Below are 23,251 nucleotides of genomic sequence, written 5' to 3' on the forward strand. Positions count from 1 at the left end.
TTTTAGTATCAGAAGTACAGTATCTCTGTACCGATAATGTTTTAGTATCAGAAGTACAGTACCTCTGTACCGAAAATGTTTTAGTATCAGAAGTACAGTACCGATAATGTTTTAGTATCAGAAGTACAGTACCTATGTACCGATAATGTTTAGTATCAGAAGTACAGTACCTATGTACCGATGTTTTAGTATCAGAAGTACAGTACCTATAATGTTTTAGTATCAGAAGTACAGTACCTATGTACTGATAATGTTTTAGTATCAGAAGTACAGTACCTCTGTACCGATAATGTTTTAGTATCAGAAGTACAGTACTGATAATGTTTTAGTATCAGAAGTACAGTGCCTATGTACTGATAATGTTTTAGTATCAGAAGTACAGTACCTCTGTACCGATAATATTTTAGTATCAGAAGTACAGTACCTCTGTACCGATAATGTTTTAGTATCAGAAGTACAGAATCGATAATGTTTTAGTATCAGAAGGACAGTACCTATAATGTTTTAGTATCAGAAGTACAGCACCTATGTACCGATAATGTTTTAGTATCAGAAGTACAGTACCTATAATGTTTTAGTATCAGAAGTACAATACCTATGTACTGATAATGTTTTAGTATCAGAAGTACAGTACTTCTGTACCGATGTTTTAGTATCAGAAGTACAGTACCGATAATGTTTTAGTATCAGAAGTACAGTACCTATGTACTGATAATGTTTTAGTATCAGTAGTACAGTACCGATAATGTTTTAGTATCAGAAGTACAGTACCTCTGTACCGATGTTTTAGTATCAGAAGTACAGTACCTCTGTACTGATAATGTTTTAGTATCAGAAGAACAGTAAAGTACAGTTGTGTACCTACCATAAATGTAGATGTTCGAGTGTATTCACTGTTGCAGTCATTACTCTTGGGTTATCCTGCTGGCAGGTGACCCGCGGTCGGCCAGAATTCCAAAGTCTAGGTCCGGCGTCAGTTGCTGTTGCCTCTTCCCTGACATCAGTACGCCAGGGGTATAAAAGATGCAGCCGACGCCATTTTCTTCAGTTGTTCTTGCCCCAGATGTCTGGTGCCCCCAAAATAGGCTAAAGATATTGTGCCAATAATTATGCATGCAGTAAATAAACATTTCCTTCATCTACAAGCAAATACACCACATAGGTTGTATAAGATAGAGAAGTATAGGTAAGTCCCAGCAAAGAAAAGGGGGATGGAGGGTGGGTAACCTGGACTGCAACAGTGAATACACTCGAACATGTACATTTATGGTAGGTACACAACTGTGCTATGTTCATCGTGTTTCACTGTTGCAGTCATTACTCTTGGGTTGAATCCCAAAGCTAAGGCTGGGTGGCTGGGCCTAAAGAGGATTAGGAGAGGCTATAAGGCCTTGCAAAACTGCAGTGGTGAAGCCTGCTCTGGATTTAGAGTAGAGATGTAAATGGTAGTGCTTTGTAAAAGTGTGCACTGAACTCCAAATTGCAGCCTCTAAAATGTCTTTGGTTGGTACTCCTCTCAGAAAGGCTGCAGAAGTGGCTGCTGCCCTGGTAGAATGAGATCTAATGGCCTTGGGCATTGATTTGCCATGTTGTGAGTAGTAGAAACGAATGCAGTGGCCTATCCATTTTGAAATAGTCTGTTTTGAGATTGGCTTTCCTTGAGATCCTGCAGCATATGCCACTAAAAGTTGCTCAGTTTTTCTGAAAGCTTTAGTTCTGTCCAAGTAGAGGCGTAATTGTCTGTGTATGTCCAAAGAATGCAGAAGTCTCTCACCCTTATTCTGTGGGTTTGGATAAAAGATAGGCAGATGATTAGTTTGTTTGAGGGCCACACTGGACACTACCTTAGGCATAAATGTAGGGTTCTTTCTTAGAGAAACCCTGTCTGGGTGGAAAATGATGAAAGGTTCCACAGCCATGAGTAACCTGTAACTGAAACTCATCTTGCAGAGGTTATTGCTAGGAGCAGAGCTGTTTTCCAAGATAAAAACTTTATATCAGCTGTATTGGCTGGCTCAAAAGGCAGCAGTGTGAGTTTTTCCATGACATAATTGAGGTCCCATGCAGGTATTGGGGCTCTCCTTGGAGGTCTTATGTTTTTGGCCCCTCTGAGGTACTGTCTTATCAATGGATGGGAAAAAATAGGAGGTTCCGTATTGTAATGAGCTGAAATGGCTGAGGCATGAATTTTAATTGATGAAAAGGATAGGCCTTTGTCCAGCATCTCAGTTAGGTATTGTAAAATCTGAGGAATATTTGGTACAGATGTGTCAAGTCCTTGTGCCTGGTTCCAAGCACAGAATCTTTTCCATTTGTCTGCATAAGATTTTCTGGTACTGGGCCTCCTGGCCTCCAAAATAACATCCATCACTGCTTTAGAGAGAGGAGTATTTTGAATGGTTACATTATCCTCCATGCTGCCAGATTTAGGGTCCTGAGTTGGCTGTGCAGAATCTGATTTTTTCGCTGGGTCAGTAAGTGAGGAATAAGAGGCAATGTCCAGGCTGGACCTTGAGACAAGTGTTTTAGGATTGGGTACCAGTGCTGGCGTGGCCAGTCTGGGGCAATCAGGATCATTCTTGGCTTCTCTTGTCTGACTTTTAAGAGTACCTTGGGGAGGGGAGGCAGAGGAGGAAAGGCATATACTGTTAGACTTTTCCAGCTGAATTATAGAGCATCCATTTTCCATGCTTGCTTGTGATAAGTCCTTCTGCAGAATCTCTGTAGTTGGCAGTTGTGAGGGGAGGCAAATAGATCTATGTCTGGGCATCCCCATTCCTTTGTTATCATGCTGAAGACTAGTGGATCCAGTTTCCATTCGTGGGGATCCGTAAGGTTTCTGCTTAATTCGTCTGCCAGAGTATTGTTGTTTCCTGGCACGAATTGTGCTTGCAGGTGTACTTGATAAGTCAATGCTGTGTTCCATAAAGTCATGGCTTGTCTGCAAAGGGGGTAGGAATGTGTGCCTCCCTGCTTGTTTATGTACCACACGACTGTAGTATTGGTCCAGTATTGGTCTCCAGGTTTTGTCCTTTCTGGGGACTAAGAAAAGTCTTGAGTAAAATCATTGTCCCTGCTCTTGCTGTGGTACTTGCTGAATGGCCCTCATTTGCATAAGGCTCGAAACTTGTTTTTGTGCCTCTGCCCATTGATTGTGTGGCAGGTTTGGCATACCTTTTGCCTTTGGCAGTGTGTGAAAGTGGAACCTGTAGCCCTGGGACACTATATTCAATACCCATTTGTCCTGGGTGATCATGTGCCAATTTTGAGAGAAAAGTGCTAGTTTTCCCCCTAAGGGGGCTGCGAGAAGATAAGTGCTTGGTGCTGGCAGAGGCAAGTCATTGGGACTGTTTCCTGTATGGCTGTGCTTTGTCTTCTCCAGTTTTGGAGGTAGAAACACCCAACTGTTTTGGCCTGTATGAGCCCTGGGGCTGGGATTTTCCTCTGGGATGTCTGTATCTGCCTCTTTGTGGCCTGTCCGACACTGGAAAGGACCACTTCTTTGTAGGCCAGTTCCTGCTAAATTTTCGTGGCTGCACCTGTAAGAAATCCTTTACTGTTTGCATAGATTTCGCTTTGTCCTCCATTTTCTTCAAAACCTCCTCTGCTTTTAACACCAAATAAAGTATCATGCTGTAATGAAGCATCTAATAATTTTGCTTTAACATGATCAGACAGATTTTGTTCCTTTAACCAAGTGTGCCTCCTAATGACAGAACCCATAACTGCGGCCCTGCAGGAGGCCTCCAGAGAGTCAAAACCACATTGCAATGTATGCTTTCCCACTTGTTCAGTTGCATGCAATAAATCCTATATTTCCTTATTTTCTGTACAATCAGAATTAGTCAACATTTCTGTTTTAACAGTGACATTAGGTATTGCTGATATTTAATCATATGAAATTGACAATTTAAAGCCCTCACAGCCAAAGTAGCAGAAGGGTAAACCTTTTTTCCCCATCTGTCTAGTGCCCTTGAGTCCCTGTCAGAAGGGATAGGGTTTTTAGCAGTAGCAGCCTTAACCCCCCTTGGGACCCTGAGAAATAGTTTCTGGGTCAGCAGTAGGGTTTTTATAAAGAAATTTATGAGAATCAGGAACCCTGTAATATCTGTCTGGCTTAACAGGAGCTGGAGGTAAAGAATCTGGAGAAAGGCCGGACTCTGAGAAAACATCATCTACAATGTCTAGCACAGGGGGAATAGCAAGAGGCCTGTGCTGAGGAAGTAAAAGAAAATCGCTGAGCCTTTTCTTTGATTCTGAGTAATCTTGGCTCTCCCGGTGGAAGTGTTCCCTCATGGTATGCAGGGTTTCCCCAAAAGAAAAATCCTCAGGAGGAGAGGCTGAAGGGAATGCATTCTTCAGCATCAGAATCCTCATAGGGAGGAAGAGAGTATTCCTGTACAGAAGAGGAGTCAGAGGAAATGGAAACCTGATCTGAAGAGTCATAGTCTGTCTCTTGCCTAGGCCTTTTGTTAGGAGGGGGATGGGAACCCCTGATCAAGGTAATAAGGTCTTCGGCCATTTTGAGCATCTGTTTTTTAGGCATGGAAGTCTGTTCTGAAGAATGCTGTACTTGTTTCTTTTTCTTTAAAGCTGCTGTAGTCTTTGCTTTTGAAGCTGAAGTAGGCTTTACATATAACTGTGTAGGTCTGAAAACACCATCAGAAGCCAATGCCTGCTCAGCGGCTCTGGACCCATCTGAGGGAAAGATTTCAGAGTGTCCAATACCTTAATATCCAGAGGCCTAGCTGGCTCCACGTGGGAGTTGTCAGCGGCCTGCGGCTCTGAGGTAGTGGGTGTCAGGGGCTGCGAAAGTGCCTCACTGAGAACCAGCGAACTGGCGACTGGCTTAGCGGAAGCCTCGTCGTCAGTTTTGGATCTCGGATGCCTGTCCTTCTCTTTTTCCTTGCATTTTTTAGAAACGCCGGTCGTCGGTTGTTCCGATGGCATTATGTAATTGAATTTTCGGCCAAAGTAATGATAAGCAAAATCAAAGAGACACTTAATAGTGCGTTTGTTGAATCTAGCACAAAAATGACAGCTAGCAACGTTATGATCAGGGCCTAGGCAAGGAATACAGTAAGAGTGATAATCTTTATGAGGTATTTGCTTCCCACAAGAAATACAATTGTTAACTTTTTCTGACATCGGTCTGGAGCAAGAAAAAAGTTTCCCCAACGGGGTACTTAGCTTTAATGAAGACTTTGGATCTGAAATTCGTCTGTGAAAATCTCAGGAGTCGGCCGACCGGCACTTGCGAATTGCTTTTGCTTCGGGCACCGTGCGGCAAGAAAGACTGAAGAAAATGGCGTCGGCTGCATCTTTTATACCCCTGGCGCACTGATGTCAGGGAAGAGGCGACAGCAACCAACACTGGAACTAGACTTTGGAATTCTGGCCAACCGCGGCTCGCCTGCCAGCAGGATAACCCAACAGTAATGACTGCAACATTGAAACACGAACATCTATAATGTTTTAGTATCAGAAGTACAGTACCTATGTACTGATAATGTTTTAGTATCAGAAGTACAGTACCTATAATGTTTTAGTATCAGAAGTGCAGTACCGATGTACTGATAATGTTTTAGTATCAGAAGTACAGTACCTCTGTACCGATAATGTTTTAGTATCAGAAGTACAGTACCAATAATGTTTTAGTATCAGAAGTACAGTACCTATGTACTGATAATGTTTTAGTATCAGAAGTACAGTACCTATAATGTTTTAGTATCAGAAGTGCAGTACCTATGTACTGATAATGTTTTAGTATCAGAAGTACAGTACCTCTGTACCGATAATGTTTTAGTATCAGAAGTACAGTACCGATAATGTTTTAGTATCAGAAGTACAGTACCTATGTACTGATATCATTTTAGTATCAGAAGTACAGTACCTGTAGACTGATAATGTTTTAGTATCAGAAGTACAGTACCTCTGTACCGATAATGTTTTAGTATCAGAAGGACAGTACCTATAATGTTTTAGTATCAGAAGTACAGTACCTATGTACCGATAATGTTTTAGTATCAGAAGTACAGTACCTATAATGTTTTAGTATCAGACGTATAGTACCTATGTACCGATAATGTTTTAGTATCAGAAGTACAGTACCTCTGTACTGATAATGTTTTAGTATCAGAAGTACAGTACCTATGTACCAATAAAGTACAGTGCATTTTTTCTGGCACCGTTATTCTGCAGCATAGTTATCTGTCCTTGATTTTCCATTAGCATTTTCAACCTCATATTTTGGTCTGTTCTTCATAAAATGTGTAGTCTTCTCACAAATCATTGAGAGTTCCAGTCAATCCTGTTTGGGAGGGGAGGGTCCAAAAGGCCCATGACAGGCAGTGAACGCAGAAAATCGGTGTCCCCAAAGTCACTGGTGTTGGACAGTCAGAAGACATCCTACAGACTGAAATGTTGTCTTGTTTTAAAAAATAAGCGGGTACATGTAGTCAATGTAGTGGCCAGTCCTGTGCTTTTGATTGAATTGTAACAAATTTTGGTTATTGTTTTGGGTAGCTGTCACGGAGCATTCTGTCTTTGAGCAGTAGTTTTGCTTTGTCAGTTGGAGTGTTTGATTTAATATATATATAAATATATAAATACTTTGAATACCTTCATTCTGTTTTCAAAGAAAAGAACAGTTAATGAAGAACATCGTGTGGTGCAGGAAAAGTGGAAAACCTTGTGCTTTTTTGTTGAAGTGAATGGAAAACCAGCTTGTTTGATTTGTAAGCAAAGCATAGCTGTGGAGAAGGAATATAACATTCGCAGGCATTAGACAAGTATTCACGCTTCGGAGTACGATGAATGTAGTGGAAAGATGCATGAAGAAAAAGTTAGGGAGTTAGAACAGGCACTCAAAAAGTAGCAGTTACTGTTTAAACATGTTCATCAAGCTAGAGATGCTGTAGTTCGGGCAAGTTATAGGATTTTACAAGAAATAGCTGTGTCATCGAAGCCTTTTTCTGAGGGGGACTTTATAAAGAAATGTATGTTGGTGGTTGTGGAAGATACTTGCCCTGAAAAACATCAATCATTTGCAAACATAAGCCCTTCAAGAAATACAGTTGCAGATAGAATTACTGAATTGTCAGAAAATCTAAACAGTCAACTCAAAGAAAAAGCTGCTAAAGTTGTAGCATTTTCTGTAGCAACTGATGAAAGAACAGATGTAAGTGACGCGGCATAACCTGCATTTTATATACGTAGTGTAGATGACAATATGCAGGTAAATGAAGAGTTTGTGGCACTGGTACCAGTGAAGGAAACAACAACTGGGGATGATATATTTGTGAGTTTGGTAGGTGCACTAGATAAAATGGGTGTAGACTGGACAAAAACTGTGAGTTTGACTACCGATGGAGCACCTCAAGGTAGAAAAGCTGGCGTGGCAACTAAGTTAAAGGAAAAACTACTAGTTATGAAGTCAGACCATCAAATTCACAGTGTGCATTGTGTAATTCACAGAGAACTGCTTTGTAGTAAAACATTAAATATGGATTATGTCATGGATGTTATTAAGGCAGTGAACTTCATACGCATGCAAGGCCTGAACCACAGACAGTTCAACAGCTTACTGGAGGAAAATTGCACTCACGGACTGCCATATCACACTGATATTAATTGGTTAAGCTAAGGAGTTGTGCTAAAGTGCTTTTATGAATTAAGAAGTGAAATACAGAGGTTTATGCATTAGAAAGGAAGGGATGTGTAGGAACTGAAAGACAATGAATGGGTTCAAGATCTAGCTTTCATGGTAGATATAACAAAACACCTGCATTACCTTAATATAAAGCTGCAAGGTCACAATAAATTGATGACAGATTTATATGACTCTGCTTGTGCCTTTGAGGTGAAGCTTAAACTTTTTGAATAACAACTAGCAGCAAGTGATACTGGGAATTTTCCAAAACTGAAGTCCCTGCAAGACGCACCTGAGTTTCATGGTGATATCAGCACCGAGAAGTACTGCACTAAGATTTCCAAGTTAGAGAGTGAGTTCAGAAAAAGATTTGCAGACTTTAAAAACCTTGAGAAAGACTTTTCTAGTTTCCGCAACCCTTTCTCTGTTAGTGCTGATGAGGTACCAGAACAGTTTCTGTTAAAACGAATTGAGCTCCAGTGTAATTCCGAGTTGAAGGATAAGTTTTTAAGTGTTGAAACTGGCACATTTTATCAGTATGTTGCGCCAACATATCCCCAAATTAAATGTTTGACCTCAAAAATTATGTCCGTGTTTGGCATTACCTATGTCTGTGAACACCTGTTTTCTGTGATAAACTTGAACAAGTCTTGATTCAGGTCTCAACTTACTGATGAACATCTCACCACTGAAGGTAGCCACTGCACAGTCCTTAGAGCCAAACATTGATACACTTGTGCAGGCCAAGAGGTGCCAAGTGTCTGGGAGCAGTAGTACCAGGAATTAAGGTAAATAGTTTGATTTTCGTGGGTAAATTGACCTTTCTTTGTTGTTGTTATTATTAGTATTATTATTATTATTACATTACTCCACTAATAAGTGGTTTTGATCTGATAATTACCTGGCCCATGTACTATATAGTCTGATGAAATGCGGCCTGCTGGGATAAATGAGTTTTATGACCCTGTAGTAAAGAGTCTCATGTTCCTCAATCGGATAAATACAGGTAATACTGAATGGAAGATGTAAAATCAATAATGAACTAAGGACTGATACAATGAATATATGTTTTACTGAGTGGATGCAAGTGGATGACATAATGGTAGGGGGACAATGGTTATCCTGTCTTATATATATCCAGGAGGCAAAGTAGAAGCTTAAGTGTAGCTAGGGTGGGGTGAAGGGTGAGCTGTCCTGGGCACAAGATGTTAGGGAGTACAATTGTGAATGCTGAGAATAGACTTTCTTTGTATTTTTACCTCCTCACATTGACTGGCACATTGTTGTGAGAGGATGACTCAGTTGTCAGCAATTGCTAGATGAGCCAGCTATGGCTGTGGGCAGAAGGGAGATGCAGAAAAATATTTTGGCTTGGGATCCATAACCAACTACTAAGGGAGAAGACATACTAGAAGTCCTTACAATCATCCCTCTCAACCTCTTACTGCAAGAAATCTGGACAAAGCTTGACAAAATGGGGGGGGGGGGCAAAAATAGGGACACATTTTAAATATTGCTCTTATAATCATAGGAAATTGCTAGAATAACAGGATTTGTTTTACCATACATTTGCAGTAGGATATTAAGTCTGAAACTCAAATGATTGCCATTATGTATTGACTTTAATCCTTAAATCATCCCAATGATTTGTCAAAAAACACATGTTTTATGTGGAACAGACCAAAAATATGAAGCAGAACTCTGGATATTCTGCAAAAATCTGTACAGTTGAGAGGTATGCTTACAATATATTAAAGGTCATGTAACAAGAAGCAAACAATAAGTGGTAATGACAGACAGTACCTCCAACCAACAGTCAATTCACAAAAATAAGTGGTAATGGCAAACAGTACCTCCAACCAAAAGTTAATTCACAAAAATAAGTGGTAATAATAGACAGTACCTCCAACCAACAGTCAATTCACAAAAATAAGTGGTAATGGCAAACAGTACCTCCAACCAAAAATTAATTCACAAAAATAAGTGGTAATGACAGACAGTACCTCCAACCAACAGTCAATTCACAAAAATAAGTGGTAATGGCAAACAGTACCTCCAACCAACAGTCAATTCACAAAAATAAGTGGTAATGGCAAACAGTACATCCAACCAAAAGTTAATTCGCAAAAATAAGTGGTAATGACAGACAGTACCTCCAACCAACAGTCAATTCAAAAAAATAAGTGGTAGTGGCAAACAGTACCTCCAACCGTCAATTCACAAAAATAAGTGGTAATGGCAAAAAGTACCTCCAGCCAAAAGTTAATTTGCAAAAACAGAAAAAGGAGGCACCAGACCACAGCTGTAGATAACATAAAACACTTTTTATCCAAAGACAGATATCAGGTGAGTGCTTTCGTGGACTAAGCCACTTCATCAGACAATGTAATGAAAAAACCTTTCAAGTTTTATACCCAGCAGTTCAATTAATTATGCTAATGCATAGCTCTTCCCTTCTGACTTAAAGTCTTACTGCATTCAGCATAAATTCTACTCCAGTTAAAATTCAAAGACAAGATTCCTTTCTGAAAATTACTTAACAATCAGAACTCTACATTAAAAACAAAGATTCAGCTTTCTGTACATAAATTACTTTAACAGTATGACAGTACTGTAAAAATATATATTTTAAAAACATATATATATATATATATATATATATATATATATACACACACACATGAAACAGCAGAGCATAGAGATTGCCAACTACTTTTTTAAGTCTCTGGCTAATAAAATGGGCTTGATATTCAATTTATCATTGAAACCCTTTCCCATATTTGCCCTGAGCCTCATTATCCATTCTAATTCCTTAGTTTCTGTCTTCAACTTAACAAATACGGGAAAGGGTTTCAATGATAAATTGAATATCAAGCCCATTTTATTAGCTAGAGACTTAAAAAAGTAGTTGGCAATCTCTATGCTATGCTGTTTCATGTGTGTGTGTAAATATATATATATATTTTTTTTTAAATATGTATTTTTTACAGTACTGTCATATTGTTATAGTAATTTATGTATAGGAAGTTGAATCTTTGTTTTTAATGTATAGTTCTGATTGTTAAGCAATTTTCAGAAAGGAATCTTGTGTTTGAATTTTAACTGGAGTAGAGTTTATGCTGAATGCAGTATGACTTTAAGTCAGAAGGGAAGGGCTATGCATTAGCATAATTAATTGAACTGTTGGGTATAAAGCTTGAAAGTTTTTTTCATTAAATTGTCTGATGAAGTGGCTTAGTCCACAGAAGCGTTCACCTGATATCTGTCTTTGGATTAAAAGTGTTTTATGTTATCTAAAGCTGTGGTCTGGTGCATCCTTTTTCTGTTTTTGTGAATATTAAGTCATGTTTAAATTATCTTCCCAAAGCCTTCAATTTCAATAGGCAATTGATAAAACACAGATCATTCAAACCAGGGAGGCTATAAGCATTCTACATGACCTGCCATATTAATTCATTTTTCTCAGTGTCAAAACCCAAAGACGACCCCTTTCATCTTTAATTACTTGTTTAACAACCTTAAATTTGAAATAATGGCCAGGGTTAAGAGATACATGCCTTGCCAAATAATTATTCAACTTTATTTTATTAATATTGTATATATGCTTGTCTAATCACTCCCTAAATTTGCTTTCCATCTTACCCAAATAGAAACTTTTACAAATCTGGCATTTAGCTAGGTAAATGACTCCTTTACAATTACAATTAAACCTCCCTTTTTTACTATATTTACTATTACCTATTGTAAACATACTACTAGTGGCAATATATTTAGAATAAGGGCATAGCTCACATTTGAACATGCTCGGGATGGGAACTTGAGAAATGTAGAAAAGAGTTAGAGTATGTACTTTTTCTAAAAATTCTAGCAGTATATCTAAAATTTAGTCTATCCTTCGGGATACTTTGGATTTTGTTTTGACATCCTTATTTATTTATCTCACACTCAGTGTGCATCTGGGTACCCATCTTAGTCTCCTCTTGTCCACTGATTCAAGCTTCCTCAGCTGCTCTTCCTTCACTGCCGAGATGTCTGTGCCATACAGAAGTACTAGTCACATCACTGTTTTGGACACACTATGTTTCAACTTCTTAGGCCTTCTGTCACATATTACTTCTGAGTCTAGCTTTGACGTCCCCAATGAGACTTAATTTTTCCTCAACCACACCCCTCACATACCTGAAGCTGTTAAGCTGTTCCACCAATTGCCTTCCATCTCAGTTTTCAGCTTCTCCTGATTTTCCCCATCTGTTGTCTTGACCACCATATTATCTATACCCAGATTCATTCTATATACCTTCAGTTTTACTTTCCATTCAACAATCATTCGCTGGAGATCATTTTCAGATTCTGCTTGTCAAAGCTGAAGTATGGTGAAATGGGGCCCTAGCCAAGCTAATGGACCTTTCCAGCCATACCAATATCCCATTACTTGACTGTCTCTTCCCAGTTACCATAAAATATTATTCAATTACAATAAAACACTATTTAAAACTATCAGTGTACATTCTATTTTCTTTATTTATTTGTACACTGATCATAAAGACTTGGAATTAAAACTCTAATAAATGTTTACAGTAAAAACACAGCCATTTGCTAAATAAACAAAAAACATCTTACATTAAAAATAGACTTAACATGAGCAACACTAAACTTTTCTTCCTTCAACACTTAAAAGTATTGAAAATGCTCCTGGCAACCCACTTACGAGAAACGTGCTGGGATTCATAGTAAAAATAGCATACAGTGAATCACTGATTAATGGCTTTGTGAAAGGTGCAGGAATTCAAAGGACAGACGTGGAATGCATTTTCTAACAGCCTGGGCCAGCCCAGTGGATGCAAGTGCCTCTTTTCAGGAATAGCCCAGGATCACTGTCTCGTGAAGGGATTTAAGTCAGACAGAAGACAAGTGAAAATGGAGGGAATCAAACCCTGCACAGCAGGAATCAGCTGATAAACATATCATTAGTCATCTGCACTAATTGTCAGATAAACTGCTATAAGCACAAATGCATAGCATTTTACTTCCACATGCCTGCAAAAACCAAGCTAAACTAAAAGTGTATTCATACTCAGATATCAAGATGTCCATGTTATTCACAGCTACAAACAATCAACAAAACAAGGAAGCCAAGGATCATAGCCTCAGGATGCTGTTCATATGATTCAGATTACTACAATTAGTTTCTTCCATTACACCATTACTAGTCTATGATGCAGAAGCTGAGTATTCATATAGACCCGCAGATGTAATTATGAATTACAGCCTCTTGTATGATTATGTGCACAGATGTTTGTTTGTGATCAAATTAATGTACAAATATATAAAGTAATGATCTGGAAGTGCATTTCAGCTTGCTGTTGTGGGAAACATACATGCCAATGCTCTCCCAACCTCTTAGCTCAAGAATAAGGAATAACAGGTCTTATGCTAGCATATATTTTCTGAAGAATATGAAGTCTGAAACTCACATTTTTTCATTTAGTGAGTACAGTTAACAAAACATTACCAGAATGCTACAGATTTTGTGTGGTACAGACTACAAATATAAGGAAAACACTAGTGATAGTTCAGAGCATGTGTGCATGCACAAACACACACATGCACGCACGCACACACACACACACACACACACACACACACACACACACACACACACACACACACACACACACACACACACACACACACACACACACACTTGTTTCAAGTTCCAAGTAAAAAACTCATTTACAGTCAGAAAATAAGTATTGCTGGCTCCTGACTGCCCTGTTCACATTCGCCAAGAAGACCCTTCTTGGCTGTCAGATTATATTAAAAAAACAACAAAAAAAACAAGCACAGTTTACCTCTGGCTGGAAAGCATGGCAAGCTCCTGCAAGACTCGTTAAGCTGCAAGAAAAATCACACTTCAGAATCACACATTGCTGGCTGCTGGCTGTTTCTGGCTATCCTGCTCACATTTCATTCTTCAGAAAAAAGCAAGCTTTGCAAAGCTCCTGGAAGTAAAAAAAAAAGTATTTCACTGCCTGATTGCTCTGGCTGTTCAAGAAATACCATGTTTCACTCTGTTTTGCTCCAGGTAGACTTCCCCCTTTGGTTCTATGTTTAAATGAATGAGAAAAACTTCCTGGAGCTTTGTTTTTGCTGAGCAAAGGGAAAAATAAAATCTGCACCTGGTAATCAGGTTGATGTTGGACATATTTTTTAACTGGGTCCCCAACCAGTGCCAGGGCCTTGGCAGTTGCCTAGGTCACCTTGTTGTTGATCCAACCTTGCTGTTTGTAATGCCATATTTTCATGCAAAAAGCATTGTGACTTGTTTGTTGATGAAGTTCATCAACCCTTTAATGCAGCATGACAGGAATTTGATGCCTCTGTACTGCCAGCAATTGTGAATATCCCCTTTGTTCTTGTACTCTGGTTCATAGGTTCATAGGTTGGTACTAGGCTATCGGCCCTAGGGCCTATACAAGCCTAGCCATAACAATTCCCTGGATATTTCTTCCCACAATATTTACTTCTCTGGACCCCTGTCTAGCAGGGCAACCGACATGATCCCCGGGGTGAATTTCCTATCTGCCATCCAATCATCAAGGTTCCGTTTGAAGAGGGCAAATGGGTGCTCTGCTTGACATGTATGGGCAGTCTATTCCAGAGTATGGGGAGTCTCTGAGCCAGGAACCTATCCCTCCAGCATATTTTGTTCATTGTGATGACAAGGTTTAGATCCCTGGAGCATATGGCTCCGAGGGATTGGGATTTCTTTAAGTGGAGCATGTCCAACAGCTCAGGGTTTGACATGGCCTTGTATGTTAAGCAGAGATCGCCTCTGAGTAGATGATATGCCACAGAGTATAGCTGGAGTTTTTTTAGACGGTCAGCATATGGCATCTGCTTTAGGCCTGTGATCCTTTTAGTGAGGTATTTCTGTGGCCTTTCCAGCTGTTGCAGATGTTTTGTGAGGTACATACCAAACAGGGCATTATACTCTATAATGGGTCTAATGAGGGATGAGTACAGTGGGACAATGACCTCCTTTTTTCTAGATGAAAAGCCCTTAGTGATGAGGTGTGCCACATAGAAGGATTTCCTGACTGTTGTGGCGATGTGGTTATGAAAAGTGAGACCACTATCCACCTGTGTCCCTAAGTCTCTCATCACACTTTTGATGTTTAGTGTACTGCTACCTATGTGGTAATTCATGGGTACATGTTTTTTCCAAAGGGGATAACTATACATTTCTTGGCATTAAGCTTGAGCCCATGGCATCTGTTTATTGTCAAGGCATCTGGGATATGTCTGGCTCTATACCATGAGGAATACAATCAGAAGCCGTCTGTCCCAAAATACACCTAACATCATTTTCATGTCTACTTCGATTTCATCTGAGTCAGATACTGTGCTTGCATTTTTCTTCATGTACTTCACACTTTTTCAGAGGGGGTATCTGTCATCATAAGCCGTGCATGTAGTAAGTAGTACAGCCTTTGTGATGTGTTGTTCATTCAGAACTTGTTGAAGTACTCCTTCTATATGCATTGATGTCCTTTTGGAATAGTGAGCATATTGTTGCTGGTGTTCCTTAGCAATGTGAATGCTGACTGTCTCCTTTGTTTTTTTTTTTCATTTGCTTGATAGAGATTCCTTATGCCATCTGCTGAGTCACTTTTGAGAACTTAGGAGGGTGCCTATGATGCCTTTTTCTTTGCTATTTCTATTATTTTCTTATCCCTTTTGTTACCCAACCAGTATTCTTTCTTAGCCTATGCCATTTTTTCTATCCTCTGCTGCATTTTTTAATAAATTCCCTGACTGTTGCATCCTACAAACCTTACCTTATACTCCTTATTTTCATATCTGAATCAACCACATATCTTTATACATGATGGTTTGAGACTCTCCATTCTCTTCAGTTCTCTATATTTCCTAGTCTTCCTGAGATGCTAGAGCTATGATTGTTTTATTTATTTATTTAACAGTTGTTAACTGTGTTAGTCCAACTGAGCAGAAGCTATTTTCATTGAAGACCTGAGGAGAAAAGTTCCAGTAGTAACGAGGCAAAAAAAAAAAAACAAGCAGTACAAAACAAAATAGTACAAAAAATACAGGCAGTACAATCACAAAGTCAGTTGTAAGAAGTGTAAAAATAAGATATAGAAGCATCTAACAATAACTCACGTGGTCAAAATTGAGACAATTGTACAAGATTAAATAGAGTAGAACTAAGATTACAAACAGTTCATGTATAAACATGAGTAAATAAATCCAAAATCAAAGAACAGCAAAAAAAAAAGTAGAAAGGGAAATATACAGAAGTGTGTAGCCAGTTTGTAGAAAAAGAGGGAGGAGATGGGGTTTAGAATAAGGAGGAGAAACATTCAGGAAGAAGGTCTATGAGGAAAATAACAGTAGAAGCAGTTAGGAGGGAAACAGGTTATTAGAGGCCTGTAGTTATGTTGGGTTATAACAGAAACATGACCACGATTATTTCTTTCAGCTTCTGTGCTTTTGCTCCAGTCATCTCCCAGGTCTTCGGCCTAGCCTCAGTTAATGCTAGAACCTCCTCCAACCACTGACTGTAAGTGAATGTGGCCATCATCAGTTGGGTAATGACTGTTTCATTGGAGATAACTTTGCAATGTATGATTTAATGCTCAATGCCTCTTCCTTATTAGAATAAAATTTTCTGAGTTGAATGCAGACCATTCTTGTATGTAATATTGTCACCAACTCTTATGGAGAGCTATGCTTTGGCTACTACTAATCTGTCTGCCAGAAAGAAGTCTAGAATAGCCTTGCCATATTTACTACTGTAATCCAGCTCTGTGGACCCAGGCAGTCTTCAAATACTGTTCTGTGTGCCCAGAAATAAGGATTCAACATTAAACATTCAACATTATACAGACAAACCCAGTTTGTCCTGTTTTATTGAGGAGATCCTGCATCTGTTGCCTGAATGCCCTCTTTGCTTTAACATCACAATCCTGTTGTGGAGCATAGGCTGAGATCATTAAGACTGCTATATCTTTACACTGGATTTAGATTGCCTTGAGTCGTTCTCTGATTCTTATTATATCCCTTAAATTCTTAAGATGACTCTCATTCCCTTCACAATTTCAAAACCATTTCTAGTTGTTTCATTGAATCTCATTTCACTGAATTTCATTTCACCGCGACCACTTCGCTGAAAACTCAAATTACTGAAAACTCATTTCAATGAATCTCATTTCACTGAACTGCAGTTAGTATATATAGCACTGTGTAGAGTACTGTAAGGCAAGTAAAAGGTATATGCCCTTTTCCCCACTGTAGTGTGATCCTGGAGTTAGTATATATAGTTAGGGGACAAGTGGGGGGGCACATTGTCTTCTGGAGAGAGTCAATCATTGGTGTTGCAACTATTCATGTCTATTGTTTAAAATGTATTGTTTTGAAGTTTTTGGTAAAATAGAATGTAAAACAAACAAGGTGGGGGCTATGCCCCCCACACCCCCAGTGTGGCGAGCTGTCCCCTCCACACCCCACCTAACTATATATACTAACTCCAGGATTGCACTAGAGTGTGGAAAAGGGCATATACCTTTTACTTGCCTGACAGTACTCCACACAGTGCCATATATATTAACTGCAGTTCAGTGAAATGAGATTCAGTGAAATGAGTTTTCAGTCATTTGTGTTTTCAGCAATGTGGTCAGGGTGAAATGAAATTCAGTAAAATGAGATTCAACGAAACAAAGCAGACCCATATACATATATATATATATATATATATATATATAGAGAGAGAGAGAGAGAGAGAAAGAGATACACACAAACTCACCCATAAATATATATATATATATATATATGTACACACACATGCATACAGACACACACACACACACACACACACATGCAGCTATGTATATAGATGTTATAGATAAAGTGCAGGCATAAGCATGGATATAGATAAAGATATAGATACACAATGAATAGTTTTTGAGAACAAAGTGTTTTACTGCAGATCTCCAAGAAGAGCTGTTTAACATGAAATGCGGCCAGAACAGAGGGCACAGAACAGAGTAAACATGATATGACATGAATTAGTAACTTCCTGAATGGAAGCCTTGAGCATATGAAGTGTTAGCTCATAGGAGGCAAGCAATTAAACTTTATAAACTGTGAACAAGTAAGAGACTGTTTCAATTCTTCTCTATTCATTACTTAATAGAAGCAAACACTTTTGGATAAAGAGATCACGACCTGTTATTTGCTGAACACAATGAGGTGCAGGACTGTTTTAAAGACTGTGATCTGTTAATGCTGTGAAGAGGCAAATATCTTTATAGAATAAAGGCAGTGTTTTGTTGTAAATGAAAACAAACAGTAGTTTGCTGACACTTCACCTATGAATACCATATTGATCTAGCTCTGAAAGTGCAGAGAAATCATTTTGTGCTTTGTTTGCTTAGAAAATTGTGTGTGTGTGTGTGTGTGTGTGTGTGTGTGTGTGTGTGTGTGTGTGTGTGTGTGTGTGTGTGTGTGTGTGTGTGTGTATGTGTGTGTATAGAGTTACAATGCATATATATAAATATTTGTCTTTTGGATAGCCTTTTTATAATATTTACTTATACCTTTTATAACACTGCACCATTTCTGGTTTCTGTTTTTGATAAATGCGTATGCCACTAATAATTGTTCAGTTGTTGTGGTGAAAGATTGCATATAACATTCTGATACCTAAATTTGTATGGATGCATATTTACAACTCTAAAACAACAGGTGTGCTGCTGTACTGGCCATCACTGAGTACGCATATGTGTCTTAACTTTTTTTTTTTTTTAAACTGGCACACAAATGTAGATAATCATATTTCCTTTGGAAGCCACACCCTAGCTACGTTTGTATGGAATACTTTATCTTTCTTCCTTTAGTTTGCTGTTTCATTATGTAAAAGTAAAATATTGTTGCATATTTTAACATTGTCTGTCATTAATTAAATAAAAAGCTGCAGCTGTAGTATCCCCATGCAGACTCCCAAAAGCCTTATTTAGATTATCCCTTACAAATCTATAATAAATAGAACATAACAATTTCAAAGTCTGCAGGTGCCTTTAATAACTGAACATGTTCACATTGCTAATATTTCTAACGAATACATTTTGAATATGTTCTAAATTGTCAATATGTTGTGAATTATCAACAAGTAATGCATTGTCAGTGTTTCTGAATACAATCCTCTCCCCAAAGCTTGTTGATAATATATCATATTCTACCTCAACAACTTCTACTCTACATATTTCACATAGCCTCTCGTCTCATCACCACATTAAGCTTTACCATTATTTAACTTGACACTGCTGTGTTTTGTTCCCCTGTAAACCAAAACAATTTTCTACCAGATTCCACTCTCATCCTACCAGCCTCTAGCATAAATATATACTCCAGTTATCCTACCCTGAAGCTTAATGTTAATAACCCCTTAACTAGAAGGTAATGCATTATACAGCTTAGTCTACTTCTGTTAGTTCTTCTTCATATACCAGTACACTGGCTGGTGCAGTGGTTAACATTGTTGCCTCACAGTACAAGGGTTTGTGGTTCAATTCTTGGCTGGGTTTTTTCTGTGTGGAGTCTGTATGTCCTCCAATATTCCAAAGACATGTGTCTGGAGTGTTTCTACCTGGGCCTCTGCTGAAAATAGGCCCTGTCCTAGTCGGACTATCCTGATCAACAAATGTTAAATAAATATGTAAATAAATAAAATGGCTTTGAAAACTGCCTCTGTTCATGCAGGTTTATAACTAAAACTTTACATTATCTGGGACATAAACCTTAACCCAGGTTTTCCTTCCACTCTGTCCTCCCCAACTCTTTCTCTTTATCCTTAACCACACAACCTGCATGCAGCATTAGCCATCCCAATTCATTCTCTAACATATAAATAATAGATTAGAAACTATCATCCCAACTCTGTCCATCCACATCATCTACAGCAAACATCTGAAACTTGTCCATGTGAATGGTTATAGCATTAAGAACAAACTAGACTGAAGTGGTTTGCTAGACAGCACTAACCCTTACATTACAGCAATCTTGGTGACCTGGTTTAAAATTCAAACATTCCCTGCTACCTATATTAGCAACATCTATCAAACATGGTGCAGTGGTGCAGCAATAGCGTTGTCACCTCTCAGCAAGCGGTTCTCCTGTTCGATTCTCAGCTGGGGTGCCTTCTGTGTGGAGTCTGCATGTCCTCCCTGTGTTTGTGGGGGTTTCCTCCAGGTGCTCTGTTTTCTTCCCACGTTACAAAGACATGCATCTGGTGCTTTTCTCCCCGGGTCTCTGCTGAAAATTGGCTTCGTTCCAAGTCGGACTTTCCCAGTTAACAAATAATAAATAAATAAAATAAAAATAAATAAACTTTCTTGGACAACCATCCTAATCAAAGTCTGGTGGAAATGTCATATTACTATTGAAAAAAATATATGCCATATTACATATACTAACTAAATCTCCTCTCCCTGCAAGTAACACTCACATTGGGTCCTTGCAAATGTAACTGCTTATAACACTGCCAAGCTCTTTGCAGTTGCAACCTAAATCCTCCAGCTATATTCTCAATATCTCTGAGCAACCACTGTGATCTATCTTATTTACTGCCTCTGGTGTGTACTCCCTATCTGTTTTCCAAATGTTTTAGGTCCTTTAAATAAAATCATCTGATGATACCTAACCTAGTCTGCTTTAACCTGGATGATACATCTTTTATGCTTTTCAGCATATAACCATGCAAACAAGTCACAATAATCTGGACTCCACTTATTCTTGCCATTTAGTTTTTTTTATTGCTCTTAACACTTAATCACCCATAACTTGTACTTTCTAGGGCACCTGTTTGAGTGTCACTTAGGTTCATAGGTATATACTAGGCTAATGATCATGTTTATAAGCCTAGTCACACAGCCCAACCTAGTTGTGTCCCCATGTAATATAGGTGTCTGTTTGTAGGGGTTTCTTAGTTAGGCAGTTGCTTGAGGTTTAGTAAGGTGAGAGGTATGTAAAGGAAATTTTTACTGTTGGACTCAGTCTATCAGAGAAATGGTGGCCAGACTGGGGTGAAGGGTGAATTTTTCATTTTCTATCCAATGGACAAGGTTTGGTTTGAAAATGATTAGGGATGTACTCTGCTATATATGGATGGGGAGCCTGTTCTAGAACATGGGGATTCTTTGAGACATGTATCTGTATCACCAGCATGTTTGATTTATATTGAAAGCGAAGTTTAAATCCTTGAATTTAGATGTGCAAAAGGTCCATCAGGGCTGGATTTGAGGAAGCCTTATATGCAAGGCATACATCGCCTCTTAATAACCTGTAGGAGACTGAGGGTCTATATTACCTTATCGAATGATGAAATGAGTGAACACTCTTTCGTCAGTCCGATAAGGTCAAAACCCCTAAAAAGCAAAGACAAGGAACAGCGATTTTTTTTCCCAGGGAAAAAAATTGCCGCTCTGCAAAAAAAAAAAAAAGTTTTAACACAAAATGAAGTGGGGGACTCCACCCCCACACCCCCACTATTTAAATATACAAACTCCAAGAATGCACCATAGTGGAGGAAATGGCGAAGTCCCAAAGACTGCCCACCGATGTTTTTCCCTGGGAAAAAAATCGATGGTCCATATCTTAGCTCTTTAGGTGTTTCGACCTTGTTGAATTCGCTCTTTTCATCATTCAACAAGTTGATATAGACCCAGAGACTGATTATAGGGATGGGGCTTTAGGATGATCTATGTAGGACAATGTGTTAATACTCTGTATTATCTTGGTGAGGAATCTGTCTGACTTCCAGCTGTCTCATATGCCTGGTCAGGTACATGCTGATGGGGACATTGTAATTAATGTTGGGTCCAAAATGGGCCAAGTAAAGTGGTTCTATAACTTCCTTGGACCTGGATGGCATATACTTACTTATAAGTTGGGAGACATAGAATGATTTTCTTACTGCCTTGGTTATATGTTGGTCAAAGGCCAAGGTACTATCTACACATGTTCCCAGGTACCTAACTACTGGGTCATCTCTTAGGGGTGTCTTATCAATGGAGTGATTAACCTGAATGGAATTTTTACTAAAAGGCCTATAATGCACTTCTCAGCATTAAGTTTCAATCCATGGCTTTGGTACCAGTCATTTGTCTGTGTTAGACCCTCTTACATGATGTTTCTGTCACGAGGAGAATCTATCATAACTTCAACTTTGCAGTCATCTGCAAACTTGGTGAGCCAGAAGCCCTTTGACATTAACCTTGACCTCCAAGAAGTAGATGCCAAACATGAGCAGGCCCAGCAATGAGCCCTGAGGGGCTCTGCTTGTGACTGGTCTCTTAGTTGAGGTGGTCTCACCTATCTGGACTTCTTGGGTCCTAGCTGTGAGCCAGATGGCAATCCAGTGTGTTATGTAGGGATTTATGCCAAGTTCAGTGAGTTTGTCAGCAATATCCGAGTGGGATAGTGTATTGATTATCATTAGCCAGGTCCAGGTAGATAGTATGTACTGTTTTCCCTATATACATTACCTTGGTGACCCTCTCAAAGACGTATTCCAGGATAAGCAGGCATGACCATCCTTTGACAAAACCAGTCTGGGATAGGTCCTGGTCTATAAGTTGCCAATGGCTTTGTTGATCATTTTTATGATAATTCATTCATGGCTTTGCATATTTGACTAGTCAAACTAAGAGATCTGTAGTTTCCAGGGTTGGTTGGTAATCAACCCTTGTGAAGAGGGAAAACTGTTGCTATTCTCCATTCACATGATATGTAGCCTGCTTTGAGGCTGTAGTTGAAAACTGACTGAAGTCGTCCTGATAGGTCATGTCCCAAGCTGTTTAGGAGGCATCCTGGGATATTGTCAGGGCCCACTGAGGCTATGTTTTTAGCCTTAGCAAGTGCCACATGACCTGTTCCCTGCTAATAGCCAGTGGAGTTGTGTTAGTAGGGATTTCATAGGGGAGATCAGAGGGAAGTTGGGGTGAAGTTAGTGCTGAATTTGTCAGCCAGCATGACCTGTTCCCTGCTAATAGCCAGTGGAGTTGTGCTAGTAGGGATTTCATAGGGGAGGTCGGAGGGAAGTTGAGGTGAAGTTAGTGCTGAATTTGTCAACCAGCAAATGTCACTCTGCTCAGTGAAGGTGGTACCATTTAAGATTTCAGACATAGCTGTAGAAGGCTTTGTCATTGTGTTTAGCCCAAGTGACCATCTTGTCCTTGTTATTGTCCTTGTTATATTTAATTAGTATTCTTTATTTCCTGTTTAGTTTACTTAATAATCTCTTGTCATTATGAGAGCTGCCTTTCCTGATGGAAGTGAGCGATGTTCACACCAAAACTGCTCCTTCTGTGTATAATAAGCTAGAGCAGATGCAAATACAGGGCAACAGAAGGAGAGGAGAGGAGTTAAGCAGAGAGATTCTTCACCTAAGCCTACAGAAAAGATAAAAATGGAAACTGACTGATGACATTAAAGAACTGACCAACAGCTAGTCCCTAACAGGGAATGAAACATTCAACAGGAGTTAGGGAGCAATCAGAGGGCGGTTGGAAAAGCGGTGAA

This window comes from Protopterus annectens, chromosome 14.part0 (assembly GCF_019279795.1).
Source record: "Protopterus annectens isolate FY-2018-M chromosome 14.part0, PAN1.0, whole genome shotgun sequence".
NCBI classification, from domain to species: Eukaryota; Metazoa; Chordata; order Ceratodontiformes; family Protopteridae; genus Protopterus; species Protopterus annectens.